General features: G+C 43.4%; 1 protein-coding gene across 4 annotated transcripts in view; it reads left to right on the top strand.

The window, feature by feature from the left end:
• Positions 1-24,029, top strand: part of LOC130296714 (potassium channel subfamily K member 9-like) — an 89,409-nt gene that overhangs the window by 14,010 nt on the left and 51,370 nt on the right. The window lies entirely within an intron of this gene.

Raw genomic sequence — 24,029 nt, 5'->3', positions numbered from 1 at the left:
TTGTAGAGCAGTAGGAGCTGAGAAGATTATATATATATAATACAGTCCAATCTGCATGTATCATGTTATATAGCAGGAGGAGCTGAGCAGATGATATATACAATACAGTACAATCTGCATGTATCATGTTATAGAGCAGGAGGAGCTGAGCAGAGGATATATACAATAAAATACAATCTGCAGGTATCAAGCTATAGAGCAGGAGGAGCTGAGCAGATAATATATACAATACAGTACAAACTGCAGACATCATGTTATAGAGCAGGAGGAGCTGAGCAGATGATATATACAATACAGTACAATCTGCAGATATCATGTTAGAGAGCAGGAGGAGCTGAGAAGATGATATATACAATACAGTACAATCTGCAGATAACATGTTATAGAGCAGGAGGAGCTGAGCAAATATATACAATACAGTACAATCTACAGGTATTATGTTATAGAGCGGGTGGAGCTAAGCAGATGATATATACAATACAATCTGCAGGTATCATGTTATAGAGCAGGAGGAGCTGAGCAGATGATATATACAGTACAATCTGCAGGTATCATGAGCAGGAGGAGCTGAGCAGATGATATATACAATACAGTACAATCTGCAGGTATCATGTTATAGAGCAGGAGGAGCTGAGCAGATGATAAATACAATACAGTACCATCTGCAGGTATGAGCTGGAGGAGCTGAGCAGATGATATATACAATACAGTACAATCTATAGGTATCATGTTATAGAGCAGGAGAAGCTGAGCAGATGATATATACAATACAGTACAATCTGCAGGTATTATGTTATAGAGCAGGTGGAGCTAAGCAGATGATATATACAGTACAATCTGCAGGTATCATGAGCAGGAGGAGCTGAGCAGATGATATATACAATACAGTACAATCTGCAGGTATCATGTTATAGAGCAGGAGGAGCTGAGCAGATGATATATACAATACAATAAAATCTGCAGGTATCATGTTATAGAGCAGGAGGAGCTGAGCAGATGATATATACAATACAGTACAATCTGCAGGTATCATGTTGTTATAGAGGAGGAGCTGAGCAGATGATATATACAATACAGTACAATCTGCAGGGATCATGGTATAGAGCAGGGGGAGCTGAGCAGATGATGTATACCATACAGTACCATCTGCAGGTATCTTGTTATAGAGCAGGAGGAGCTGAGCAGATGATATATACAATACAGTACAATCTGCAGGTATCATGTTATAGAGCAGGAGGAGCTGAGCAGATATTATATACAATACAGTACAATCTGCAGGTATCATGTTATAGAGCAGGAGGAGCTGAGCAGATAATATACAATACAGTACAATCTGCAGGTATCATGTTATAGAGCAGGAGGAGCTGAGCAGATGATATATACAATACAGTACAATCTGCAAGTATCATGTTATAGAGCAGGAGGAGCTGAGCAGATAATATATACAATACAGTACAATCTGCAGGAATCATGTTATAGAGCAGAAGGAGCTGAGCAGATGATATATACAATACAGTACAATCTGCAGGTATCATGTTATAGAGCAGGAGGAGCTGAGCAGATGATATATATACAATACAGTACAATCTGCAGGTATCATGTTATAGAGCAGGAGGAGCTGAGCAGATGATATATATACAATACAGTACAATCTGCAGGTATCATGTTATAGAGCAGGAGGAGCTGAGCAGATAATATATACAATACAGTACAATCTGCATGTATCATGTTATATAGCAGGAGGAGCTGAGCAGATGATATATACAATACAGTACAATCTGCATGTATCATGTTATAGAGCAGGAGGAGCTGAGCAGAGGATATATACAATAAAATACAATCTGCAGGTATCAAGCTATAGAGCAGGAGGAGCTGAGCAGATAATATATACAATACAGTACAAACTGCAGACATCATGTTATAGAGCAGGAGGAGCTGAGCAGATGATATATACAATACAGTACAATCTGCAGATATCATGTTAGAGAGCAGGAGGAGCTGAGAAGATGATATATACAATACAGTACAATCTGCAGATAACATGTTATAGAGCAGGAGGAGCTGAGCAAATATATACAATACAGTACAATCTACAGGTATTATGTTATAGAGCGGGTGGAGCTAAGCAGATGATATATACAATACAATCTGCAGGTATCATGTTATAGAGCAGGAGGAGCTGAGCAGATGATATATACAGTACAATCTGCAGGTATCATGAGCAGGAGGAGCTGAGCAGATGATATATACAATACAGTACAATCTGCAGGTATCATGTTATAGAGCAGGAGGAGCTGAGCAGATGATAAATACAATACAGTACCATCTGCAGGTATGAGCTGGAGGAGCTGAGCAGATGATATATACAATACAGTACAATCTATAGGTATCATGTTATAGAGCAGGAGAAGCTGAGCAGATGATATATACAATACAGTACAATCTGCAGGTATTATGTTATAGAGCAGGTGGAGCTAAGCAGATGATATATACAGTACAATCTGCAGGTATCATGAGCAGGAGGAGCTGAGCAGATGATATATACAATACAGTACAATCTGCAGGTATCATGTTATAGAGCAGGAGGAGCTGAGCAGATGATATATACAATACAATAAAATCTGCAGGTATCATGTTATAGAGCAGGAGGAGCTGAGCAGATGATATATACAATACAGTACAATCTGCAGGTATCATGTTGTTATAGAGGAGGAGCTGAGCAGATGATGTATACCATACAGTACCATCTGCAGGTATCTTGTTATAGAGCAGGAGGAGCTGAGCAGATGATATATACAATACAGTACAATCTGCAGGTATCATGTTATAGAGCAGGAGGAGCTGAGCAGATATTATATACAATACAGTACAATCTGCAGGTATCATGTTATAGAGCAGGAGGAGCTGAGCAGATAATATACAATACAGTACAATCTGCAGGTATCATGTTATAGAGCAGGAGGAGCTGAGCAGATGATATATACAATACAGTACAATCTGCAAGTATCATGTTATAGAGCAGGAGGAGCTGAGCAGATAATATATACAATACAGTACAATCTGCAGGAATCATGTTATAGAGCAGAAGGAGCTGAGCAGATGATATATACAATACAGTACAATCTGCAGGTATCATGTTATAGAGCAGGAGGAGCTGAGCAGATGATATATATACAATACAGTACAATCTGCAGGTATCATGTTATAGAGCAGGAGGAGCTGAGCAGATGATATATACAATACAATAAAATCTGCAGGTATCATGTTATAGAGCAGGAGGAGCTGAGCAGATGATATATATACAATACAGTACAATCTGCAGGTATCATGTTATAGAGCAGGAGGAGCTGAGCAGATGATATATATACAATACAGTACAATCTGCAGGTATCATGTTATAGAGCAGGAGGAGCTGAGCAGATAATATATACAATACAGTACAATCTGCAGGTATCATGTTATAGAGCAGGAGGAGCTGAGCAGATGATATATACAATAAAGTACAATCTGCAGGTATCATGTTATAGAGCAGGAGGAGCTGAGCAGATGATATATACAATACAGTACAATCTGCAGGTATCAGGTTATAGAGCAGGAGGAGCTGAGCAGATAATATATACAATACAGTACAATCTGCAGGTATCATGAGCAGGAGGTTGCTATGGGCTATGCTGTGATCCTTTGCTTTGGGCTGTACTGTAATTGGTGGCTCTGGACAACAAAGTAGTTTTTGCTTTGATTTTCAGTCACTGGCCATTTATCAGCAATGTTACTTTAACTACAGGCCTTTACTACAGACCCTGTATATATATATATTTTTTCCCATTCTACATGCTCTTTCAGTGTAATAAATGTTGCATTACAGGGTGAAAATTCCAGGCTTTTGTGCACAATTACATAATACAGACCTCGCTTTTCAGCCTGAAAAAGCTTTTTACCTGATGAAGTCTGCGAATTGAAAGCCCATGAAATGGTTTGTGATTGCAGCCTTTATAGGTATTTCTGGAGGTTATAACCCTGGAGGAGTCAATAAGCTTTTCTATGTATTATACAAATCATACAGACAAGTGAATTAAACTGGAGAGTTTTCCTAAACCCCATACCAGTAGTAATTTATTAGAACTGTGTTTCCCAACCAGGGTGCCTCCAGCTGTTGCAAAAGTACAAATCCCAGCATGCCCGGACAGCCGAAGGCTGTCCGGGCATGCTGGGAGTTGTAGTTTTGCACCAGCTGGAGGTACGCTGTTTGGGAAACACTGCATTCGGAGATTTTATGAATGATAATTCCCCAATGACATGCAGTACAGTATAGGGTTCCCTACACATCTGAATGTCATTAAAGGGGTACTCCGGTGAAAAACTTTTTTTTTTTTTTTAAATCAACTGGTGCCAGAAAGTTAAACAAATTTGTAAATTACTTCTATAAAAAAAAATCTTAATCCTTCCTGTACTTATTAGCTGCTGAATACTACAGTGGAAATTCTTTTCCGTTTGAAACACAGAGCTCTCTGCTGACATCACAAGCACAGTGCTCTCTGCTGACATCTCTGTCCATTTTATGAACTGTCCAGGTTAGAAGAAAATCCCCATAACAAACATATGCTGGTCAAGACAGTTCCTAAAATGGACAGAGATGTCAGCAGAGAGCATTGTGCTCATGATGTCAGCAGAGAGCTCTGTGTTTCAAAAAGAAAAGAATTTCCGCTGTAGTATTCAGCAGCTAATAAGTACAGGAAGGATTAAGATTTTTTAATAGAAGTAATTTACAAATCTGTTTAACTTTCTGGCACCAGTTGATTTAAAAAAAAAAAAGTTTTTCACTGGAGTACCCCTTTAACCCCTTAAGGACACATGACGTACTGGAACGTCATGTGTCTGCTCCCGATCTATAACGCGGGGCCATGGCGTGGCCCCGCGTCATAGCAGGTCGGGCCCGGCCTCTAACAACGGTTGGGACCCGTGGCTAATAGCGCGCGGCATTGATCGCCTATTAACCCTTTAGACGCGGCGTTCAAAGTTGAACGCCGCGTCTAAAGTGAAACTGAAACCATGCCAGTTAGCTCAGTGGGCTGTTTGGGATAGCTGCGGCGAAATTGCGGCATCCCGAACAGCTTACAGGACAGCAGGAGGGCCCCTACCTGCCTCCTCGCTGTCCGATCGCTGAATGACTGCTCAGTGCCTGAGATCCAGGCATGAGCAGTCAAGCGGCAGAATCATCGATCACTGGTTTCTTATGAGAAACCAGTGATCAATGTGAAAGATCAGTGTGTGCAGTGTTATAGGTCCCTATGGAATAACAATGATCAGTATAAGAGATCAGTGTGTGTAGTGTTATAGGTCCCTATGGGAGCTATAACACTGCAAAAAAAAGTGAGAAAAAAAGTGAATAAATATGATTTAACCACTTCCCTATTAAAATTTTGAATCACCCCCCTTTTCCCATAAAAAAAACCTGTGTAAATAAAAATAAACATATATGGTATCGCCGCGTGCGGAAATGTCCGAATTATAAAAATATATAGTTAATTAAACCGCACAGTCAATGGCGTGTGCGCAAAAAAATTCCAAACTCCAAAATAGTGCATTTTTGGTCACTTTTTATATCATGAAAAAATGAATAAAAATCAATAAGTCCTATCAATGCAAAAATGGTACCGTTAAAAACTTCAGATCATGGCGCAAAAAATGAGCCCTCATACTGCCCCATACACAGAAAAATAAAAAAGTTATAGGGGTCAGAAATGACAATTTTATACATATTAATTTTCCTGCATGAAGTTATGATTTTTTCCAGAAGTCCGACAAAATCAAACCTATATAAGTAGGGTATCATTTTAACCGTATGGACCTACAGAATAAAGATAAGGTTTCATTTTTACCGAAAAATGTACTACGTAGAAACGTAAGCCCCCAAAAGTTACAAAACAGCGGGGTTTTTTTTTCAATTTTGTCTGACAATGATTTTTTTTTCCGTTTCACTGTAGATTTTTGGGCAAAATGACTGACGTCATTACAAAGTAGAATTGGTGGCGCAAAAAATAAGCCATCATATGGAATTTTAGGTGCAACATTGAAAGAGTTATGATTTTTTAAAGGCAAGGAGCAAAAAATGAAAATGCAAAAACGGAAAAAACCCCGGTCCTTAAGGGGTTAAGGCCCCATTCACATGGCAGATTGTGCGCCCGAAATATTCCGCAGACTCTGGCACAAAAGGCTAGGGCGGCTCAGAAATGCGCCATCTCCATAGACAACGATGAATTTCTGAGCAGATTCCGCAGAAAGAATCAAGACGTCGGTTCTTTCTGCGGGGTCTGAAATCCACATTTCTGCCAGATTCCCATCGGAAATTTTGTTGTCTGAATGGGGCCTAAGATTTTCTCCTGCGCCGCATTCCCAATAATAAGAGGGGAGATTTATCAAAACCTGGCCAGAGGAAAAGTTGCCCAGTTGCCCATAGCAACCAATCAAATCGCTTCTTTCATTTTTAACAAGGCTTCTGCAAAATGAAAGAAGAAATCTGACTGGTTGCTATGGGCAACTGGGCAACTTTTCCTCTGGACAGGTTTTGATAAATCTCCCCCAAAATGTATAAACAAAAATGCAGAAAAAAGAAAAAACTATTAAAACAAACTGTCATCTGTAGTTTTTATCGGTACAGTTTTTGTTGTGATGGGACGTTTTCTTCGCTTTACATTCATTTTTTTTATGTTATATGAAGTGACCAAAAATAGACAATTCTCGACTTCGTTATTTTTTATTTTTATATGTGTACACCATTGAACGTGCTGTTTAATTAATGTTATATTTTAATAGTTTTGGACGCACACGGCAACACCACATATGTTTTTTTTTTTTTTTTACATTATTTTATTTTAAGGAAAAGGAGGGGGTGATTCACATTTATTAAATTATTTTTAATTTTTTTTAAATCCCCATAGGGGATTATTACATGCAATCATTATATTGCATACACTGTTCAATGCTATTCCATTGCACACGGTATTCTGCTCAGAAATTCCGCTGCACTAATCTAGCATTGGTGTGAATGAGTCTTCCTTTGACACACTGCAGAATTTCAATGGCGGACGATTCTGGTGCATACTGCATTACGCTCAGTGGTGACAGCACAGGTCCACGCAGTGCTATCGTCGAAGGATTTTGACAGAATCTTAAACCTGGAATATCTCCAGGCGAAGATTCTGTAGTGTGACCATACCCTTACGGAGAAAACAAATAATCCGGCATGGTATGTAGGGTTGCCACCTGGCCGGTGTTCTTCCGGCACAGCCAGTGTTTTGGCCACCCTGCCAGTAATTTTATATCAAACATACCGGCAATGCAATGGCCGGTATTTATCCAACCATTCCTCCAACTCCCGGAATGTTGCACCACAACCTATACCAGTGTTTCCCAACCAGAGAGCCTCCAGCTGTTGCAAAACTACAACTCCCAGCATGTTCGGACAGCCAATGGCCTGGGTGGGAAAAACTGATCTATTCTATATAGTCCAACATGCTGGGAGTTGTGGTTTTGCAACAACTGGAAAAACGTGTCACCTTGAAACAAAAAAAGGTACTGTTAAAAACTACAGATCGGGGCGCAAAAAAATGAGCCTCATACAGGCCCGTGTTAGATGAAATAAAAAAGTTATAGGGGGTCAAAATAGGAGAAAATTTCCCCCCGCATATGTGTATCCTGTGATGTGACACATATATAATTAATTATGAAAAAGAGCATGGGAGGTATTTTTTTGTAAAAAATAAAAATAAAAAATGGCAACCCTAACGGTACGTCAAAATGTGGCAGCCCATCACAAGCATGTGGTGCAGGGGGGTATCATGGCTATGTCAGTGATGAATCCATACCTGTTCCCCTTATAATGTTTTGTTCAGCAGAGCAGAAAATGTTAAAAAAATAAATCTGGATGAAATGATGTCCACATTTTTTGTAGGATAAAATGAAGGTGACCATGGAAACAGGCAGTTCCTTTAAAGTCCAGTAAGCTGGCTCCTATCTTGTTGTAACCTCTGCATAATGGAGCATATATTTGCCTTATGTCAGTAAATGTAGAGTTCCTGAATGATATCCCAGTACTAGCAGATGTTGTTTTATGAGCTTGTGCATGGGACTGGAATTTTGTGTCACTGTATAGATCGGTGTTTCCAAGCATATTTAGCTCCAGGCACACTGACACCTACTCCCCCTCTATGGTGGTATGCAGTTTGTCCCATAGGTAGGACCGACCTGTGGGTAGTTTTCCCCATAGATGTACTGTAGATCCCCTGTAGGTTTTTGACCTCCCTTTATGCAAGACCACTCTATATGTAGTTTGCCCCTGTAAGTAGCTTTCCCCTGTGTATAAGGACCCCCTGTAGGTAGCTTCCACTATATATATATATATATATATATATATAGGGTCCCCTTGTAGTTAGCTTGCCCCCTGTAGGTAGCACCCCCTGTATGTGTGTATATATATATATATATATATATATATATATATATATATATATAGTGACACTGTGGCAAGGGAAGGGTGTATTTCCCTAGCTAACCCTGGAGAAACTTCCACCTGTGGTATAATTAATGAGGTAGCAGAAAGGGGAAGTGTGTTTAAAAGGAAGTCAGACAGAATAGTTGGTGTTCTCCCCACATGACAGCAAGGTGGCTGTAGGGGGGGGGGCAGGGGTTTTGGTGAGGAACACACAGCCTGAGCTGTGAGTGGCCCCAACAGTGAATTAGACAAGGCAAAGAGTCTTAGCACACACAGCAAGACATTGCAAATGCTGTGTGTGAACAGTGAGTAGAAGGTTGCAGGAGGCAAACATTTAAAAGCCCACCAGTTGATAGTCAGGGAATGCTGGATTGTGTAGTTAGTGACTAGATGGTCTAGGGTTTTGTTTGTTACCTTCTTATGTTTTTATTTATCCTGCAACCTGTCTAATAAAGCTGGCGAGGGGCCTGACTTGCATAAAGTACTGTTGTTTGTCTGCTGATTGAATTGGAAACATGTCCTGTGGCGGTGTCAAGGACGATCCCAGAGCTATCCCCAGAGAGAAGTCCTTACAATATATATATATATATATATATATATATATATATATATATATATTTGTGACAAACCGTCTTGGGGATTAGCTCTGGGATCGTCCTGGTCACTTGCCACGGGACACGTTCTTCACAATAACACCACAGACCACAGTTCCGCATACAAGTCTGGCTCCTCGCCAGCTTTATTCCCACAGGTTGCAGGTAAAACAAAACATAAACAGGAACAAAATAAAGTCCTAGACCGTCTGGTCACTGACTACACATATCAGCATGCCCTGACTATGAACTGGTGAGCTACCCTCAGCCAGTTAAACATGTGTCTCCTGCAACCTGATACTCACAGTTCACACCACTTCTTGGACCACTCGCAGCGCCTTCTGCGAGTTACCTAAACAGGGCCTGTGTGTCTCCCCCTCTAACAGCCAGCATACTGTTTCCAAGGGAGAGCCCCAACTATTCTGTTTCCTTTCCTTTTAAAACACACTTCCCCTTCCTGATACCTCATTAATCAGGCCACAGGTGGATTCTCCAGAGTTAGCAAGGGAAATACACCCTTTCCTTGCCACACTGCCACATATCCCCCCCCCCCCCCCCTCTGCTCAGACCACCGAGAAGGAGCACCTTTATTCAAAAGGCAGAGTCCAACTGTCTTTCCTTTTCCTTGGACAACTTTTGTCCCATAGTCTCTGAAGTCCTTAACTTTTTTCTTCTGGACTTTTACCAGCCACCAATTACAAGTCTCTCGGACACACCTCTTCAGTACCAGGTTCTTCACCCTGGTGTGGGCAGGGTTCTTGAAATTAAGGAGAGAGAGGACCGATGCTTCTAACCTTTGTCTTCTTCTGGCTTGCCGGACCTCTTCCTATGCTTCAGAGAATCTTTCGGCCTCAGTGGCTTCATCAACCACTGTCTTGTTCTCTGTAGCTTCAGAGGACCTCCGACACAGGTCCATCTCAGTTTCAACTTTAGAGGACTTCCCACCTGGTTTCACCACAGCTTTGACTTCAGTGGATTTCTCACATGGTTTCACCTCCTCCCTTCCAGCTTTCTCTTCAGGGGCACCAGCTTCCTCAGGTTTGGCTTCAGAGTCTTTGGCTCCTTCAGATTCTTGTGTAGAATCAGCTTCTACTACTGTTTGGCTCTTCTCTGTAGCTTCTTCAGGCTTACTCTTCTCTTCACCTGTAGCTTCAGTTGTGCCATTCTCTTTACTCATAGCTTTTGAGGTTGACTCTGGTTTGGCTTCTGCTTCAGAGGATTTCTCTGCCTCAGCATTACCTTCAGAATTTTTGGTCTGCTCAGGTTCAGAGGATTTCCCGCCTGACTCCTCCTTAGTCTCCACTTCAGAGGATTTCACACCAGGTTTCAGCTCAGTCCTAGCTTCAGAGGACTTCTTACAGGGCTTCACCTCAATCTTAGCATTAGAGGACTTTTTACCGGGCTTCAGAGAAAGCATCCCTGTATCCCGTAACTTCTGCCCCAGAAGCCTTTCTTGAGCCAATTCCACCATAGCTTGGTCTCTGCTCCCTTTTAGAACTTCCTGGTCCTCTTCCTTTTTCTCACATTTTCGCTGCTTACACTGGAGCTTAGCGGACTTCATCCTCTCACTGTCAAGTAACTCTGTCAAGTCCCTGACAGTATCTTCCGAAGACAGCAATTGTTTCCTCAACTGTTCATTGTCCGCCAGCACAGCCACCTGCTCGTAGAGTTGCACTCCCAGCAAAACCAAGGCAGCTACGTGGGACCTTCTGCGCGTTTCGTTCTGCGCTTCCAGGCTCTCTTTTTAAGATCTTCATGTCATCTTCCAGCTTTATATATTTCAGCTGCTCACTCTTGAGTTGTGCAGAGATCATCTTCTCACTGTCCAGCAACTGTTTCTTGGTCTTCTCTAACTCATTGATACATTTTCCACTTGTTACGCCTAGCGCTCCGGGTCCACGCTCCTCCCCGGAGCACGTACGGCGTCTCTCTCTCCGCAGCGCCCCGGTCGGTCCCGCTGACCGGGAGCGCTGCACTGTCATGGCCGTCGGGGATGCAATTCGCACAGCGGGACGCGCCCGCTCGCGAATCGCATCCCAGGTCACTTACCCGTTCCCGTCCCCTGCTGTCATGTGCTGGCGCGCGCGGCTCCGCTCTCTAGGGCGCGCGCGCGCCAGCTCCCTGAGACTTAAAGGGCCAGTGCACCAATGATTGGTGCCTGGCCCAATTAGCTTAATTGACTTCCACCTGGTCCCTGACTATATCTGACCTCCTCCCATGCACTCCCTTGCCGGATCTTGTTGCCTTGTGCCAGTGAAAGCGTTTTGTGTGTCCAAAGCCTGTGTACCAGAACTTCTGCTATCCACCCTGACTACGAACCTTGCCGCCTGCCCCCGACCTTCTGCTACGTCCGACCTTGCTTCTGTCTACTCCCTTGTACCGCGCCTATCTTCAGCAGCCAGAGAGGTTGAGCCGTTGCTAGTGGATACGACCTGGTCACTACCGCCGCAGCAAGACCATCCCGCTTTGCGGCGGGCTCTGGCGAAAACCAGTAGTGACTTAGAACCGGTCCACTAGCACGGTCCACGCCAATCCCTCTCTGGCACAGAGGATCCACCTCCTGCCAGCCGGCATCGTGACACCACTCTCACCAATCTGTTCAGATAGATCTGAGATCTCCTGTTGCAAGTTCTTGTTTTCATGTTTCAGAGTCTCAACTTGTTCCAGGGCCTCCTCATACTGCTCACGGAGCAAGTCATTGTCATGATGAGCAGATTGAAGAGCATGTGCAAGGGCACTCTTCCTCCTCAAGTTGTCTCTTAGCTTTAGAGACACTCCAGATTGCTGGCAAGAGCCTCAACTTCCATCTTCATTTCATTCTCTTTTTCTATTTTTTCCATGGCTACCAGCCTAGCCTTGTGATCACTCCGCAGAGCCTGATATGCACCATGGAGAAGACTCACTTCTTCTTCCTAGAATGGCATCCGCTTGGCCAGACTCTCCACTTCACTCTCCTTGCTGGTCACAAGACCCTGGGAGCGGGACAGTTCATCCTGCAGAGCCACAAACTCCCTTTTGTGATGCTCCATGACTTTTTCCAGCTGAAGCCTCGCTTCTTGCTCTTTCTTAAAGTCAGGAAGTGATTTGTCCTTCTCCTATGTCAAGCGATGTACCTCTTTCTTTCTCCATCAACTTCACAGAAACCATCTTCAGGGATTCTTCCAGATTCTGGATCTGCTCCAGTTTTTTGACCTTTGAGAGTGAGGAGACCTTTTACTGACAGCGGTCTCCTCACTCTCACTGTTAGACCTTGAGACATCCTCTGGTCCTCTGTCAGACACTCGACCCAGCTCTTCTCCATCTCTAGATGAAGTCTCCCCCTTTTTCGGGGTTGCGGCCACTTGTGCCTCATTATTATCATCAACAACAGGTGCCACTGACACCTGGCACTCTTCCTCTCCCACCACGTTGACAGTTGGAGACTCTTGCTAAACACTCCCATCGGACCGGCAATCCCTTGGCGGTAAGTTTGTTGCCCCTAGCAACAACTGCAATGGCTCTGGGCACCAGCGAATCCGGGTGATTCCCAAACAGTTCATCTGCACTTTCTCTCGGCTCCTTGGCAGACTTTTCTTTTGTCTTGTCACAGTCTCTCCATGGCCTGGAAAAAACTACTAGGGCTCCTGGGTCTGCAACAATATGTGGCCCAGCGGTTCGACCTTCCTGGTTACGACCTCTCTCTAGTTCAGACACCACATCTTCACTTAGGACTCTGTCTGTGACCGTAAGCGCAGCTTACACTGGTACTCTTTTCCGGAGTTTTGGTTTTTCCACAGCCATCTCTGGAACTTCTTTTCCAGTCACCTCTTTAACTTGACTCACGGACTGTTCTTCAGCTCCCCTAGTGGTCTGGCACACTCCCACCTGAGATCTACCTAGGGTCTGCTGACACTCCCCGTCCTCAGCCTCTGCGGAGTTACTGTCCCATGTTATGTGGTGTAAATCAATTGTTGTGAGCCTATTAGGTGTTCCTGCTCTAGTCACCTGACTATCTTCCCACAACTGCTGAAAAAATGGAAAATCCTTCCCCAGTACTATTTCATATTCTAAGGTAGGCTCAATTGCAACCTTATGACTTATGGTACCATAGGGAGTAGAAATACACACATTAACAGTTTTATAACCCCAAATACCGGCCTGTATAGACACTATAGTGGGGTCTGGCTTTCTGCAGCTGGTCTTTACCAGACTTATTACACATTTTGGATCTAACAAAACCATCATCTTTTTACCTTCTATTTCCAGCTCACACAGGTTTTCTTTTGTCCTGCGAGAGGTGGGAATAGAACTCTTTACATCAGAACACATTAACATAAGTGTTTCAAGAAAAACATTATCAGCCTGCATGGGTTCACAATATACAGCACCATTCACACACTCCAGTAGAGACCCCCCAGTCCTCACTACTTCCGGAACCTTTGGTTGCGAATTCTCAGGTGCACTCTTGGCATCCCACAGCTGCCAGAAATACGGAAAGTCTCTGCCCAGTACAATTTCAACTGTAAGTTCCACACATATCTCCATCATATGGCTTACTGTCCCAAAAAATGTATCAAAAGGTAATTTGAACAGTCTTACCGGGCTCCGGGCGGGACTTCACAAATGGAATTATTTCTGGCATAATCCGAGATACAGTCTGGCAACAATCCAAGTCCACCCACAGTGGGATTCCGCCCACCAACAACTCACGGGACCTCGGCTTCATCCTGGCAACCACCGGTTGTGGCCCATGTTGGTTGCCCTCAGCAACGGCCTGCCGATGTCCTTTTTCCAGAAAAAAAAAATCTCGATCCGTTGCCCCTAGCAACGCTCCTCCACAGACACCATCCTGTGCTTGAACTCCTCTGCTGGGCTCCTCCGACTTGCAATCTTACAGGGGGTTGCTCCTAGCAACGGCTCCTCTCCAACTCGCCCGATGGTTGCCCTTGGCAACGGGTTGCCCTTAGCAACAGCATGCCCGCAACCTCCACCAAAATGTGACGAACCGTCTTGGGGATTAGCTCTGGGATCGTCCTGGTCTCTTGCCACGGGACACGTTCCCCACAATAACACCACAGACCACAGTTCCGCATACAAGTCTGGCTCCTCGCCAGCTTTATTTCCACAGGTTGCAGGTAAAACAAAACATAAACAGGAACAAAATAAAGTCCTAGACCGTCTGGTCACTGACTACACATATCAGCATGCCCTGACTACGAACTGGTGAGCTACCCTCAGCCAGTTAAACATGTGTCTCCTGCAACCTGCTACTCACAGCTCACACTACTTCTTGGACCACTCGCAGCGCCTTCTGTGTGTTACCTAAACAGGGCCTGTGTGTCTCCCCCTCTAACAGCCAGCATACTGTTTCCCAGGGAAAGCCCCAACTATTCTGTTTCCTTTCCTTTTAAACACACTTCCCCTTCCTGATACCTCATTAATCAGGCCACAGGTGGATTCTCCAGAGTTAGCAAGGAAAATACACCCTTTCCTTGCCACACTGCCACAATATATATATATATATATATATATATATATATATATATATATAGATAGATATATATAGGGCCCCCTCTAGTTAGCTTTTTCCCTGTAGGTAGCTTTACCCCTGTGCATTTATAGGTGCATTTACCCCTGTGTAGTTTTATATATACCTTTTATTTATTAATCTGATGAAGAGGGTTGTATCCCTTGAAACACGTAATCTTAAAGGGGTACTCCGCTCCTAGACATCTTATCCCCTATCTCCCTTAACCCTGTGTTCCGGCGGCAGTGGTTGTGATGTCACAGCCATGCCCCGGGTGACGTCACTCCACGCCACTCCATTCATGTCTAATGGAGGGAGCGTGATGTCTGACACCGTGACGTCACGACCGACCACCCGCTCCAAGCGATCTGAACAAAATGTTCAGAATGCTGGGGCACAGGAGTACCCCTTTAAATCATAATAAAAGTGTTCTTTTAACCACTATAACTCTTGCATGAAAAGGATCGGAGTCCCCATTAGAGGGTCATCTTTTCTTCACTCTGGTATCTTCATTGCGGGACTCCTTTTTTGGAGGATCCTGGGGGGCGGTGGAGGCATGCACCACAGAGCCGCATACCCTATTTTAGGGTGATATGCGCATTTCATTTGCGTACAAGGTGAGCGCTTTTTTGGCTTATACGGTTGTTCAACATCGTAGGGATAATACACATGGCGCCCCCTGGTGCTCCTTTTTCTTTATCTACAGATTATAAATTAGGGGGGTCCTGTGGAGTAACGCCCGGCACATGATTGTTTCCTAGAAGGTGGAATAATAAAATGATTCTGAAATCTGCATAAAGGCAAATTAATGACTTTTATTTACACTATTATTATTGTTCTTTATAGTGCCGGAAGAAAAGCAAGTGTGTATGTGGGGGTGGCGGTAAAGTGGCTGAGTGGGTGGGAGGCAGGGGAGATGCGGAGGAGGGCTCCAGTTCTATGCGCCTAATAAAAGACATCCATTAATATTAAATATTTAGAGAAATCTAAAGGTCAGGATTTTTTTTTCTCTTTTCATAAATGCCAAGCACTATTCCAAGTTCACATTACAAGAGAGGCTTAAAGTGTAAGATTTTCAATGTTGTACTTTGAATTATACTGTTTTGTACTGTATCTTCAAGTAGTTGTGACAAGTAGTGATTGAGATGCCCTAAAAAAGGGGTTCCCCATATATATATATATATATATATATATATATATTAGGGATCGACCGATTATCGGTTTGGCCAATATTATCGGCCGATATTCACGATTTTGGACATTATCGGTATTGGCAATTACCTTGCCGATATGCCGATAATGCCCCGTCCCGCCTCTCCGGCCAGAGACCACCACCGCTGCCCCATTGCCTCCCCCATTCCCGGTTTTATAATTACCTGTTCCCGGGGCCTGGGGTCCGCGCTACTTCTGGCTCCTGCAACGTCCTGCACGCTGCGCAATGACGAGTGACATCCTCAACGTGACGTCACCGTCAGTGCGCACAGTGACAGCTCAGGACGCCGCCGGAGCCAGAAGTAGCGCGGCCCCCGGGAACAGGTAATTATAAAACCGGGGATGGGGGAGGCAATTGGGCAGCGGCAGTGGTGGTTGGACTGGGGAGGACCCCAGGACAGGCAGTGGGAGAGAAGCGGGCGGCAGCGGCGGTCTCTGGCCCTGCAAAAGCCGCTGCAGTTCATTGATTTGAAGCGCCCGCTTTAAAGCGCCCGGGAGGGGGGGTTGAGGGGAAATATCGGTATAAATTATCGGCCTGAAAGGTCACAGATTATCGGTATCGGCCCTAAAAAATCAATATCACACGATCCCTAATATATACATATATACATATATATCTACAGTGGGGATCAAAAGTTTGGGCACCCCAGGTAAAAATTTGTATTAATGTGCATAAAGAAGCCAAGAAAAGAAGGAAAAATCTCCAAAAGACATCAAATTACAGATTAGACATTCTTATAATATGTCAACAAAAGTTAGATTTTATTTCCATCATTTACACTTTCAAAATAACAGAAAACAAAAAATGGCGTCTGCAAAAGTTTGGGCACCCTGCAGAATTTATAGCATGCACTGCCCCCTTTGCAAAGCTAAGACCTGCCAGTGTCATGGATTGTTCTCAGTTATCGTCTGGGAAGACCAGGTGATGTCAATCTCAAAGGTTTTAAATGCCCAGACTCATCTGACCTTGCCCCAACAATCAGCACCATGGGTTCTTCTAAGCAGTTGTCTAGAAATCCGAAACTGAAAATAGTTGATGCTTACAAAGCTGGAGAAGGCTATAAGAAGATAGCAAAACGTTTTCAGATGTCAATATCCTCTGTTCGGAATGTAATTAAGAAATGGCAGTCATCAGGAACAGTGGAAGTTAAAGCAAGGTCTGGAAGACCAAGAAAAATATCAGACAGAACAGCTCGCAGGATTGTGAGAAAAACAATTCAAAACCCACGTTTGACTGCACAATCCCTCCAGAAAGATCTGGCAGACACTGGAGTTGTGGTACACTATTCCACTATAAAGAGATACTTGTACAAATATGGTCTTCATGGAAGAGTCATCAGAAGAAAACATCTTCTACGTCCTCACCACAAAAATCAGCGTTTGAACTTTGCAAATGAACATATAGACAAGCCAGATGCATTTTGGAAAAAAATTCTGTGGACCGATGAGGTTAAAATTGAACTTTTTGGCCGGAATGAGCAAAGGTATGTTTGGAGAAGAAGGGGAACAGAATTTAATGAAAAGAACCTCTGTCAAACTGTTAAGCATGGGGGTGGATCAATCATGCCTTGGGGTGGTATTGCAGCCAGTGGCACAGGGAACATCTCACGAGTAGAAGGAAAAATTGATTCAATAAAATTTCAGCAAATTTTGGATGCTAACTTGATGCCATCTGTGAAAAAGCTGAAGTTAAAGAGAGGATAGCTTCTACAAATGGATAATGAGCCTAAACACACCTGAAAATCCACGGGGGATTACATCAAGAGGCGTAAACTGAAGGTTTTGCCATGGCCTTCACAATCTCCTGACCTCAACATGATTGAAAATCTATGGGTAGACCTTAAAAGAGCAGTGCGTGACAGACAGCCCAGAAATCTTGGAAGACTTTTGTAAGGAGGAATGGGCAAAGATACCTCAAACAAGAATTGAAAGACTCTTGGCTGGCTACAAAAAGCGTTTACAAGCTGTAATACTTGCCAAAGGGGGCAGTACAAGATATTAACTCTGCAGGGTGCCCAAACTTTTGCAGACGCCATTTTTTGGTTTTCTGTTATTTTGAAAGTGTAAATGATGGAAATAAAATCTAACTTTTGTTGACATATTATAAGAATGTCTAATGTGTAATTTGATGCCTTTTGGAGAATTTTCTCCATCTTTCCTTGGCTTCTTTATGCACATTAATACAAATTTTTACCTGGGGTGCTATATATATTTAGATCTGTGGCAGTAGTGATTGAGGAGACCCCAACCCTTAAGGAACTGTAGATAGGTGTTCCATTATTCACCACTAGTAAATGGCTCTTCATAGTGCAGTGTTTTCTAACCAGGGTGCCTCCAGCTGTTGCAAATCTACAGCTCCCAGCATGCATAGTTAGCCAAAAGCTGTAAATTGTACTTTTATTGCAGTGGTCTCTACCTGTGGCCCTCCAGATGTTGCAAAACTTCAACACCCAGCATGCCCGGACAGCCAACGGCTGTCCGGGCATGCTGGGTGTTGAAGTTTTGCAACATCTGGAGGGCCACAGTTTGAGACCACTGTTTTATTGCGTCCTAGAGAGAATACAATGGCCCTGATTTACTATTGTAAACCAGACATGTATGTTGGGTTGTGCGTCAACCAACTCTCCATTTTACTGAGAAAACCCGAAAAGGTGTGTGGCCATGGGGGTGTGGTTACAGAAAAGGGGACGCGTTCCAGACATTTTTGAAAAATCACAACATATTTACTAAGGTTTCCACAGAAAATGTGGTGGATTTGAGCTGAGGAAAACCAGACAGATTAGAGCATGAGTAAAAAAAAAAAGAAAAAGGTAGGGAAACATTAGTAAATACCGTGGAAAAATATCTGTGGGGGAAAAATATCCACAAAAGAAAGCTACACTCTACTCTTACTAAATAAGAGCCAATCTGTTGTAAAAAACAATAAATAAAAAAATTACTCTCTCACTAAAATGTTTTCTTCTGCGTCCTAGAGAGAATACAATGGCCCTGATATACTTTTGTAAACCCTACATGTTTTGTTGGGTTGTGCGTCAGTTTCTGGTGCCTTGTGCCAGAATTCTGTCTGTGCCAAAATTTGCGCAACAATTGAAAAAAAAAACCCGACCAACTCTCCATTTTTCTGAGAAAACCCGAAAAGGGGGGTGGCCATTGGTGAAAAGTGGGCGTGGTCACAGAAAAGGGGGCGTGTTCCATACATTATTGGAAAAAAAAATGAATCCCAATTTATTTACTAAGGTTTCCACAGAAAATGTGGGGGATTTGAGTTGAGGAAAACCGTACAGATCAGAGCATGTGTAAAAAAAAAAGCAAAATGAAGAGAAAAGTGCACAAAAAATTTAAATCCCAACATATTTACTAAGGTTTCCACAGAAAATCTGGGGGATTTGAGCTGAGGAAAACCCTACAGATCAGAGCGTGTGTAAAAAAGCAAAATGTAGAGAAAGGTGCGCAGAACAGTAAATAACGTGAAAAAATATCTGTTGGGGAAAAAACCCACAAAGAAAACTACACTCTATTAGGGCCAATCTTTTGTAAAAAAAAAAAAAAAAAAAAACATTGTTTTCTTCTGGCACATATAAAAAAGGGCCACCATTGAAGGGTTGGAAAAAAATTCAAACAAAAAAATTCAAAAAACATACTTACCTGTTCACCCACTTCTTGTCATTTGCCACACAGATCTGCCCAGGAAGAGTGTATGTGATGTCTGGCCTTTACACCAAACATTACAATTTTACTATAGCAAGCAAGTGTCACTAGTTCCCCCTTTTTGGGGATAAGTTGAGTACGAGCAGTCACCCCCCTACCTCCCCAGTCTGTGTGAAAGGGGAAACCTGTTCCTAGTTGGAATTCCCCCTTCAACCAGACAGGTTTGGAAAACTATGTGACTACAGGTACAACCAAATTTGACTGAAATTTACTGTAACATATGGGAGATACTGTTTAAAGGGGTACTCCGCTGCTGTGCAAGTTTTGGGACAATGTGACTCAGTCCTATGTGTTATCTGAACATCCTGGTGTTGCGGACCTTAGTTCTAGCTGTTTGGGGCTAAACTTACCTTTAGTTCCGGCAGGATGTTGTGTAATTTTTCGGGTTCTCCTGTGTGCTGGCAACAATATTTCTTGCTCATTTTGCGGCCATGTTGTGTTCGTGACGTGTGTGGGTGGGCATGACGCTGTCCTTGCCTTTCCCCCTTCTCCGATTCTGGTCAACCCCTCCTCTTGAATATTCTTTCTAGTTGTTCAGCCACTCCTTTTAGCAGCCCTCGCAGTGTCTCTGTGTGTATTGGCTGAAGCCTTACATGTTTAGTGATGCTTCCTTGCACTGCACGCAACAGCGTAGGGATGAATGAGGAAAGTTTGGTTGCAGTGCAGCGTCAGCTATTAGCCAGTCCTGCACTGCCGCATCAGCCGCTAGTAAGTTTCACAGAAAAGGTTCTGTCTGATTAACCCTTTCTATTCGTGACGCCAGGGTGAGGGCTCCTCAGTAATGCTTGTCCTACCGCCACCCTTCCCAAGAGCGATAGGGAGGTATAGAATAATTGAATGTCTACAACCGGAGAGTTTGATGAAAACAGTCAGAACTTTACTGAAGATTTTATGCAAGCTTCATAACCGGAACAGTCTCTATACATGCAAAGTCTCTTAGAGATTGACAGTGGTAGACTGATATGCGCTGTTCCACTGGATTTAGGGGATTTAGTTTCGGTCCAGTAGTCATGCTAGCTTTAGCGGGGATTAGTTTAGAACTCACGGTTAAGTTTAGGCTGAGGCCGGTAGGTTTTCTGGCCTAGCGTGTCTTTGAAAGTTGCGCAGATCCGTCCTGCTAGTCCAGCATCCATGAGAGCAGCAACCCAAAAGACCACAGTGCTCTCTGCTGACACCTCTGTCCATTTTCCCCATAGCAAACCTATCCTGATCTTGACAGTTTCTGACATGGACAGAGGTGTCTGCAGAGAGCACTGTGGTCAGACAGAAAAGAAATTCAAAAAGAAAAGAACTTCCTCTGTAGTATACAGCAGCTGATAAGTTCTGGAAAGGTTAAGATTTTAAAATAGAAGTTATTTACAAAACTGTTTAACTTTCTGGCAACAGTTGATTTAAAAGAAAATGTTTTTCCGCTGAGTACTCCTTTGAAGGGGTATTCCTGCATTTGCATAAAATACCCTGAAACATAAAAAAGCCATATTTACCTACCCCCAGTCCCCCCACAGCTCCCGTTGTTCTCCTTCCGGTCCCCCAATGCTTCTTTCTTCTTCCTGCTTCCGGAACAAGCACCTTCCCGCTCAGCCAGAATAGTGCTGCGGCCAAGGATTGGCTGAGCGGGCAGGTGCTTATTCCGGAAGCAGGAAGAAGAAAGAAGCATTGGGGGACGGGACAGAGAAAAACGGGAGCCGTGAGGGACCTGGAATAGGTAGGTAAATGTTTTTTTTTCTAGCGTTTACATGCAACATATTTATTTTTATCCAAATGTCGGAATACCCCATTAAAACCTTTTAATCAATATTCCAATAAAAGTATCCCACAAAAGTATTTACCCCTTTTCATTTTGTTACACATTAAAATGTGTAAAACGTAGGCTAAGGGAAAGTTGTCTGATTGCAGGGGTTCGACAACCCCCCTCTGCGATCTCCGGTCTCCAGAACAGGCCTGTCTGAGAGCTTCGGTCACTCTGCCTCAAGCAGTGATTTGATGAGCAGGCCATCATTATCAAGACCAGTTCTTCTTGGAAGAGCCAGGCCCTGTTCTGGAGATCATGGGGGACTTTGGGGATAGGGGCATGTTTTTTTTAATAACTGGTTAACCCCTTTAAAGGGGTACTCTGCTGTATGGAAAACAATATTTTTTTTTTAAATCAACTAATGCCAGAAAGTTAATAAAAAACGAAAGTGCAAAAAATGAAAAACGCTTGGTCCTTAACTCCTTAAGGACTCAGGGTTTTTCCGTTTTTGCACTTTCGTTTTTTCCTCCTTACCTTTTAAAAATCATAACCCTTTCAATTTTCTACCTAAAAATCCATATTATGGCTTATTTTTTGCGTCACCAATTCTACTTTGCAGTGACATTAGTCATTTTACCCAAAAATTCACGGCGAAACAGAAAAAAAAAATCATTGTGCGACAAAATCGACTTTTGGGGGCTTCCGTTTCTACGCAGTGCATATTTTGGTAAAAATAACACCATATCTTTATTCTGTAGGTCCATACGGTTAAAATGATTCCCTACTTATATAGGTTTGGTTTTGTCGCACTTCTGGAAAAAATCATAACTACATGCAGGAAAATGTATACGTTTAAAAATGTCCTCTTCTGACCCCTATAACTTTTTTAGTTTTCCACGTACAGGGCGGTATGAGGACTCATTTTTTGCGCCGTGATCTGAAGTTTTTATCGGTACCATTTTTGTTTTGATGGGACTTTTTGATCACTTTTTATTCATTTTTTAGTGGTATAAAAAGTGACCAAAAATATGCTTTTTAGGAGTTTGTAATTTTTTTGCGCGTACGCCATTGACCGTGCGGTTTAATTAATTATATATTTTTATAATTCGGACATTTCCACACACGGCGATACCACATATGTTTATTTATTTTTTATTTACACTTTTATTTTTTTAATGGGAAAAGGGGGATGATTCAAACTTTTATTAGGGAAGGGGTTAAATGACCTTTATTAGCACTTTTTTTTGCAGTGTTATAGGTCCCATAGGGACCTATAACACTGCACACACTGATCTCCTATGCTGATCACTGGCGTGTATAAACACGCCTGTGATCAGTGTTATCGGCGCTTGACTGCTCCTGCCTGGATCTCAGGCACGGAGCAGTCATTCGTCGATCGGACACCGAGGAGGCAGGTAAGGGCCCTCCCGGTGTCCCGAACAGCCTGACTGACTAGCCGGGATAATTTCACTTTCACTTTAAAAGCGGCGGTCAGCTTTGACCGCCACTTCTAAAGGGTTAATACCGCACATCGCCGCGATCGGCGATGTGTGGTATTAGCCGTGGGTCCCAGCCGTTGATGAGCGCCGGGACTGACGCGATGTGATGTGGGGTTGAAGCGCGACCCCACTTCATATCGCTGGAGCTGGCGCAGGACGTAAATATACGTCCTGCGTCGTTAAGGGGTTAAACAGATTTGTAAATTACTTTTTTTTTAAATCTTAATCCTTCCAGTACTTACCAGCTGCTGTATGCCCCAGAGGAAGTTGTGTAGTTTTTTTCTGTCTGATCACAGTGCTCTTCTGACATCTCTGTCCATTGCAGGAACTGTCCAGAGTAGTATAGGTTTGCTATGGGGATTTGCTCCTGCTCTGGACAGTTCCTGATATGGACAGTGTCAGCAGAGAGCACTGTGGTCAGACTGGAAAGAACTACACAACTTCCTCTGGAGCATACAGCAGCTGATAAATACTGGAAGGATTAAGATTTTGAAATAGAAGTAATTTACAAATCTCTTTACCTAACTTTCTGGGACCAGTTGATTTAAAAAAAATAGTTTTCCACAGGAGTACGCCTGTAACAACTCTGCATAGCTTAAAGGGGTACTCCACCCCTAGACATCTTATCCCCTATCCAAAGATAGGGGATAAGATGTCTGATAGCGGGGGTCCCGCTTCTGGGAACCCCGTGATCCCTACTGCAGCACTCTCTGTCATCTTTTGCCGGGCGATACAGGGGCCGGAGGATCGTGACATCATGGCCCCGCCCCCTCATGCAAGTCTATGGGAGGGGGCATGACAGCCGTCATGCCCCCTCCCATAGACTGTCATTGAGGGGGCGGGGCCATGGTGTCACGATTCTCCGGGCCATGTATCGCCCGTTATCAGGCACGGAGTGAAGTTCGCTCCATGCACAAGATGACAGGAGGTGCTGCAGGAGAGATTGTGGGGGTAACCAGCGGTGGAACCCCGGCGATCAGACATCTTATCCTTTGGATAGGGGATAAGATGTCTAGGGTGGAGTACCCCTTTAAAGCTGCTCCTGTAGGTCTTTAGAATTTCGGATAGATTGTTTCAGTCTCACTTCAAAGTGAATTTCCAGTTTTAAAATATCTTGGCCAGAGTGGAGAGTGGTTATAGAGAGCGTCTCTCTTTCTGTAGGACCAGCCATGTCCTGTATTACACAGACAACTTATTGATTTGAATTAGCAGTGTGTAATGTATAGTTTCTCCAGTGGAGGCAGTGCAGGGAAATTAAACACTTGAAACTTTTTTCGTGCCTGCTTTC

Source organism: Hyla sarda, chromosome 12 (genome assembly GCF_029499605.1).
Source record: "Hyla sarda isolate aHylSar1 chromosome 12, aHylSar1.hap1, whole genome shotgun sequence".
Classification (NCBI taxonomy): domain Eukaryota; kingdom Metazoa; phylum Chordata; class Amphibia; order Anura; family Hylidae; genus Hyla; species Hyla sarda.
This window is presented reverse-complemented; position numbering and strand designations above follow the sequence as displayed.